The 6,000-nt window shown below is 35.5% G+C and overlaps 1 protein-coding gene across 5 annotated transcripts in view; it reads left to right on the top strand.

The window, feature by feature from the left end:
* The first annotated feature begins 629 nt into the window (after positions 1-629).
* Positions 630-6,000, top strand: part of LOC6045578 (liprin-beta-1) — a 95,546-nt gene continuing 90,175 nt past the window's right edge. For 4 of the 5 annotated variants that reach the window (XM_038256504.1, XM_038256509.1, XM_038256507.1 and 1 more), the window contains exon 1: positions 630-843. The gene's annotated coding sequence lies outside the window, so the exon portion shown is untranslated. The remainder of the gene's footprint in view (positions 844-6,000) is intronic. The other variant, XM_038256508.1, reaches the window with a different exon arrangement.

Here is a 6,000-nt window from a genome sequence, read left to right as displayed (position 1 = left end):
GCAAAGTGAACTCCAGGACTCAACCATTCAGACATCGGGATAACTTTGTTCAGGTTTGATTTGATCATTTAAAAAAATCAAATAATTACAATGCTTTTAGAATTTCTAATATACCTAAATCATAACAATAATGTGACTGTTTAAATCGGCAAAATATCAAAATCGTTTTTTATCACTTTTTGTGAACATATTTTAATAAGAAGGAAGGTTGAGGAAAAACATAGATGAAAATTGAATTAATGTATTTCGTTTAAAAATACCGTCAACAAAAAATGTTTTAACTTATTTATTTATTCTTGAATGTATTCTGTAACTCCCTAAATTTTCTATGATTTTCTCGTAATTATTAGTTAAGCACATATTTATTTAAAAAAAAAAATGGAACTGATAATAATTTTGAATTAACAACTCAAAAAAACCTTCTAATTCAATATTTATTTTGATAACTTCTAATAATACTTATATTCAAACTTCCTTTTCCCAAGATGTGAACATCCCTTCCCTTCCAAAACTCTCTTAGACTCTCACACCGTTCTCACAATCGGCTCACCGCTCTCGCGCACGCGGCTTTGAAATCCGAGCCTGACTGACTGACTCTGCGTCTGCAAAACGGGGGGCGTCAGTAGTAAACCTACCGCCGAAAAACGAGCTATAGCGCTTAGCTTAGCGCGCGCGCCTGTCCAACTTCTTCTACTATCGCGCGCAAGAATAACACGTTTTTACTAAACAAACTTAACCTACGGACGCTGCGTTGCGCGCGTTTTTTTTTTACTAATTGGTCGGTCATCATCTGCGAAAATACAGTCGTGATATTTGAGTTGTGGGGACGGCTTATCTTGAGTGGTAAACCTATTAAAAAAGTGTTTTGTTGACGCATTACGGTGGTTTTCTCTGTCATAAATTTCAGTTCAGTGCTAAATTCACGCGGAAAATTTAATTGCCAACGACTTGTTAGTCATGCTTGGATGAGTGAAAACAAAAAAAAGGAAAATTTTATCGACAAATCTGCCGGGAATAAATTGGAGAAAAGGCTCTCCCTTCACGTATCGGAAAAACGAACAAAAAAGACAAGGGGCCAATATGAAATTGGCGATGAAAATGCCTGATTGGGGTGGCGGCGAAAAATTGCAGTGAAATGACGAGGAAAAAGCCGCCGCCCTCTATTGTTCGCGATCGCGAAACAGGAAAATTATTTCCACCTTTAAATCGATCTGGTTGAACATGTGAAAAAGAAGTGGTGTTTTGGAAGGTGGAATCGACTATTCTCCACACTTTAATCTATGGGGTCTCTTGCAGTGAAAAGCCAGGAAAAGGCGAACGATTCGCATAGACGTTTTCGTCGTCAGACAGGGGACAATAATTCAATTCAATTTCCCTCTTTTGGGATTGGTAACGGTTTAGGAGAACACGGAAAACTCTAAATTGTCAAATTAATTCTTTCAAACATGTTCTTTGAGATAATATGATCAAAGTAAGATCATCAAATTGAATGATATTTTAAGAAATTATTTTTTTCCGTGATTAATTCCGCGCTCTCAAAGCCGTTTGCCAGAGCTTAGTGTCGATTTTTGATTGAACAAAACGGTATTTAGATTGATAGTCGAAGCCAGTTTGCTGCTGTCAACGCTGAAATCGACGCCGCAGAACGCGGAGTTCAACCAGTTCTGAAACGCGGGAAAAAAGGTTGTGAAAAATTGCCGGAACACAAATCAAAAGAATTGGATCGCGGAAAAAGTTCATCATCATTGGTTGCTGGATGGTGGCGGTAGTGGTTTTTAATTAAAGTCGTGACTTTGTTGGGCATCGGGAAGGGATGCAAGAATGAGGTTTGGATTAACTTTGATACTGTTGAAGCTGAAAAGTTCCGGAAAAATCTGTTGTGCAGTATGGTTGTGGTGATTTGTGAGCTTGATGACTGGTTGGAGAAAATCTGTTGGAAATGGAGAAATCAAAAGGGATAACTTTTTTGAGCTGTCAGTGCTTCATTAATATAATTAAAGAACTAAAAAAAAGTGATTGCAAAAATTGCAACATATAATCTTACTTGAATTTAAAGAATGGAAATCACTGACCTAAAATATGTCAAAGATTAAATAATCAGATATTTTGAGTTAACATGATTCTAAGTGCGTCCATCCCGGGAATTCCCGAGACAAAATTCCCGGGATTTTTCCAAAACCGGGAATTCCCGAATCCCGGGATTTTTCATATTTTATCCAAGGAATTCCCGAAAGTGAGAAAAAACTTATTTTGGTTTGGATATTCTGATTAGGATGTAGAAATAGATGAACATTTGATTAATTAATAATCGATAATTATTATAAAACATTAAAAATTTGTACTCGACATATATCACCAATAATTTTCATATTATGGAAATTGTTAAAATTTTAGTTTAGAAATTAAAAAAATTCGCAGCGCCTTAAATATTTTCTATTTAATTTTATATTCTATTCAAAGACTGGGTATTAATTATTCTAAATATCATATTTAACTATTTTTCATCAATTACCGCCGCCTGGGAAAAATCAGTACAAAGGTAACAAAGTAATACAGCTGTTTAAGCCATTTTTTGAAAATGTTTCGATTTTTCTCCTATACCAGACTTTTGTCTTGATTTTCCCCAGTTGGCAGTAGTGATTAAAAGAATATTTGTAATATAAGTTTTAAATGATACATGAAATTCTTAATTTATCTAAAATTTAACATTACCTGGTATCACTTAAATGGTGTCACTGCAGTTTTAAATTAAAAAAAAAGCTTTCTCAAGTGATGTCAAATATATAAAAATAAATAAAATATATTTAAAAGACATGATACATGATTTATTTGATAAAATCAATTTTATATTTCTTTTAAGCTGTCTAAAAACTGCTGTCCTTTTTAAGATTGATGGTAGATTATCACCAACTGATGGTATTGAGCTAATTCTTTGATTTTAAACATAAAAACAACAACATATAAAAAAATGATTTTCTGGCAATTTCAAAACAATCCCCGGATCCCGGGAATTCCCGGGATTCAAAAAATATTTTTCCCGTTTCCCGGGAAATTTCAAACCCGGGAAAATTGGACGCTTAATGATTTCCATAAAAACATTTTTTTTTAAATATACAATTAACTCTCTCGATGGACCCTTCAATATCGACACATAGAGAGAGTCCACTTTCATTCCAAATTAAATTCTAAAATTCATTTATGATCTTGAAAAAAAAAAGAAAATTACTCATTTCTACACAGTAAAAAAATAGTATTATTACACCCAAAACTGGCAGCGCTAGTCCGAGAGAATGATGGTCTCGAGTCGAGATAATAGTGGTACCATTCACGGACGCAGAGAACACAGCTCGAGATGGGCGATAAAACTATTCTCTCGAGGTTCATTTGCAAAAAAGTTCATCCGTCAAACAAAAAACCGAAAGTGTCGACAACGGGAATCGAACCAGAGACCTTTGACAAACCAATCCAATGACTTAGCTGCCTCGGCCACCACAGCTTGGTGACCATGGAGAAGTCAGAAGTCGATGTATGACACTTGTTGGAGATTTATTGATTCAACTAACGAATGAACTCATTTGTTATGATGGTGTGAGTTGGTACCATTATTCTATCGATTTTGGCACTAAGCCCTCAATAAATTTTGAGAGAACGATTATCTCGACTCTGAATTTTGGGTGTACATCTGAGAAGGGGTATATCTTTTATGTCACAAAAAATGTGTAATTTTATCCCTGAAAATGTGTAATTTTACTTCTTTTCTGGTGTAATGTCACTCTTTAACTTTCGATCTGCTCTATATCAATATTGCTTCGTCTGTCGATTATTTTTTCAGTCCCTTCAAAAGCATGCTTTGAATTTTTGTTCTATAATTTGATACCTCCCTCTCTCGATGGTCCCTTCAATATCGACACATAGAGAGAGTCCACTTTCATTCCAAATTAAATTCCAAAATTCATTAATGATCATGAAAAAAGAAGAAAATTACTCATTTCTACACAGTAAAAAAATAGTATTATTACATCTGAGAAGGGGTCACAAAAAATGTGTAAATTTACTACTTTTCTGGTGTAATGTCACTTATTCAGTCTGAATTGAGGTAAAATTACATCATAAAGAGGTAATATTCAACTTTCCAAAATTATACCTTCCAATTTTACACAATTTCTTTCTGTGTAATTTCCTTGATGATCTTGAGGGAAATCAACTTCATCTTTCTGTCACGAATTCCATCAATTTGGAGACTTCACCCCCCCCCCTATCCGTACCTCGCCACACTTGGCACAGTTGAACCAACGTCGTAAAGCCTATTTCCATCATTATGGCCACCGCCTAGTCCATAACGCTCCCTTAACATGTATAATTCCGTTTGAACACCGCCCGATCTTCGTGATTTGGGATCGTTTTCAGATCGTAACTTTATTCAGCTTGGACGCGCGCGCGCACTAGCCGTCGCCGTAATTAAAGATTCATGCATTCGAAATTAATGGATCGCTCTTTCAGTTGGGAGACTGAACGAAAAATAACGAAAAAATACGGTTACCCAAGAAGTCCAAGTCCCCTGGCCGGAAGCCGGGCCCCGTAAACAACTCGCCGGGAACGACGACGATGATGAATCTATTAGTGAAGAAGCTGGGTATTTGTAACGTAAACATTACGCGCTGCAGAAGCTAACCAGAGGTCCGGGGGGTAACATTTTGGAAGGGTCTATTAGTGGATCTTTATTTTAATTTGAAAAAAAAAATCAATATTCAAACATCCAAGTCAAAAAAACAATTTAATTTTTTTTGGTGATGTACCTTTTTGAAAAGTGACTCCCCACTTTAGTTGTTTTTTTTTGCGCCCAGCTAAGTAAGCTGCATAATTTAATGTAGCAATTTCTTATTTCAACTTCCTTTTTTTCGGGACAGCTCTAATGCGAGCCACGAGCCACACTCTCTGTGAAGTTACCCGCAGAAGCGTAAAACAGTTTTATTATCTACTTCTGGCTGAGCACTGGACGCTGCAGGTACCCACTTCTTGTTGGAAGGGGCGTGGGAGGAGGTTTCCATAATTGTGTACATAACTTGAACGCGTCGTCATCTCAGACTCAGGTGAGGGTGATAAGATAGCGTGCCGCGAGGTATGAGTCAGGACTGCACGTGATTGGATTGGATTGGATTGCTGAGTTGAATCAAGCGATTTATAGTAGAGTTAACTGTCTCCAGACAAACTATCGTAAAATTCAAGCAAATTAATCGTATTAAACCAAAGAAAAACATTTCAAAAATTCGGTCTGCTACAAGTTATCTTAACCTCTCGTTGAAAACGAGGTATTGTTTTGTGGGCAATTAAACTTTGTCGTGTACTTATGCATTTATTCATGTTTTTTATGAGCTATTCTTTTGGCGCGCTCACCCCCATGGTGAGGAGTTGAAAGGGGGGCAAACTTAACTCTTGAATTATTTGGGGCAAGTTCGGTGCACAAATCTCTGCCTGAATAGTTTTGTTACAGTTTTCGTGTTTTGATCGTTGATTTTGGTCACGATTGTTGGGAGGGGTGATTTACAAAACGAGAAATTAGAGAGAAAGATTGATAGCTACGGAGTTTTGGTTTAAAGTTTTTGATTTCCAGATTGATAATAAAAACTAAGTGTTGTTTATTTAAATAACAAAATTTTGTTTTGTATGGTGTAGGGCTTTCAATAATTCGTGTTTACAGATAAATTAAAAAAAAATGTGTATTTTTAGTTGGACTCATCAAAAATCTTGTTTGTTCAGATCATGAACAAAAAAAAAGAATTCTATTTCAAAACATATCTTTAATCGTTTCTGGTGCTAATCTGGATAGTTTTTTAGCCATTTTATTTCACAATATTGTGATTATTTTATCGGTCTCGATTTCAATATTTAAATCGCTTTCTAAATTGTAAGGTGTGTTTAAAATAGTTTTCTCCCAAACACAGATATTTGAAAAATAAACACCTGAATTTATATAACTTTTTGCAGATGCACTTTGTTATA

Source organism: Culex quinquefasciatus, chromosome 2, assembly GCF_015732765.1.
Source record: "Culex quinquefasciatus strain JHB chromosome 2, VPISU_Cqui_1.0_pri_paternal, whole genome shotgun sequence".
NCBI classification, from domain to species: Eukaryota; Metazoa; Arthropoda; class Insecta; order Diptera; family Culicidae; genus Culex; species Culex quinquefasciatus.
The sequence above is the reverse complement of the archived record's forward strand: the minus strand, read 5'-3'. Positions and strand labels throughout refer to the sequence as shown.